The following is a 1,418-nucleotide window of genomic DNA, read 5'->3' on the forward strand; positions in this document are numbered from 1 at the left end:
CAGCAGATTTCTATAAAAACACTAATCCCGAACAGATAATCATGTTTTGATTCATAATGTAATTAACAGGAGGACATTTAGTTGCACTGTAGTCTCGCTTGCGTAACGGCTACAGCTCTTGCAGAGATGAGGAGAACTCAGGTGGGTTCGGCCCTCAGAGTTCCCTCTTCCATTTCTTGGTCAATGTCGCCGCCTGGTGGCGAGGAGTGACCTCTACACCGCTGGAGAAGCCTTCCTCAGCTGGAACTTCAAATACGCAATTTAAAATAACACCAAATAACGAATGGACAAGAAAGTAAAGTGTATGGGTGGATCCTAATACTATCATTAACATCATGAGCCTGGTGCCTTCCAATACACACAGGCATAGTAAATAAAGCCTCCTGTAGAGCCTCTCTGGCTGAACTCCATCCCAAAATGACTCCATGTCATTGCATAAGCCAGCTGTCAGTCAAGGTGCCCCCTATCATTACCTCCCAAACACCACCACCTGCAAGGGGGCAATCCTGGAACAAGTCACTGCAGATAAACACTCAGAGTGCCTGGGTGGAAACCTCACTTTCTCTCTCCATCCACATATCACAACTGCAATCTAAGGTCAAGGCCCAGCGCCGTGTCTTCACGTCACATCGAGCGCTCCACGTTCACCACTTCTGCCAAACTCACCCTCATTCAAACGGCCGTTGTAGCCATGTTTGATTATGGTGACACCATGACCTCTCTTAAAACTCAACACTCTTCCCAATCTGCCACAAAGGCCCCCTTAAAAACACACAGCTGCATCCTAAATTCATCTGTCAACTTTCCCTTCACATTTGACCCGATCACCCGGTCACCAGCCAATGGGAGTCGAGATTAGGATTTCAGATCATGTGCCTTTGCTTCATATGATTAAACTAGGACTGTGATAATGAATGCTAGAATAACGCAGATTCCTGTCAGCACCACTTGTTTCCTTTAATGAATGCACGGGTGTTCTGTGATGTGTTGAATGGCCGCTGTGTCCTGTCGTTAAAAGCTGTGCTCGCTTCTGTTTCCACTTTTACAACAATATGTATATGTGGACAGGGTTGCATGTGCTTGTGTTTCCTCTTTCAAGGCCCTTTTCAAACTATTGTTTTTATATATGGACATAATGCGATTCATCACGATTACATATTTTATTCAATTGACAGCCCAAATTAAAACATAACAATATAAATAATATTATAATATATTATACCTTATATTACAATATATATAAGCAACAATAAAAGGCTTAAGGAGATCCCCTTTCACTGACTGGGTCAGCTTTGTGTTGACATGATAAATGCCCCCCAACCTTTTAATCCAATGTGTTAAATAAGAAATGATTTCTGTTGACACCATGGAGACAAGGGGAAACATTTATTGTTTAACTTGCCAACATAACTTGAAAG

This window comes from Etheostoma cragini, chromosome 3 (genome assembly GCF_013103735.1).
Source record: "Etheostoma cragini isolate CJK2018 chromosome 3, CSU_Ecrag_1.0, whole genome shotgun sequence".
In the NCBI taxonomy this organism is placed as follows: domain Eukaryota; kingdom Metazoa; phylum Chordata; class Actinopteri; order Perciformes; family Percidae; genus Etheostoma; species Etheostoma cragini.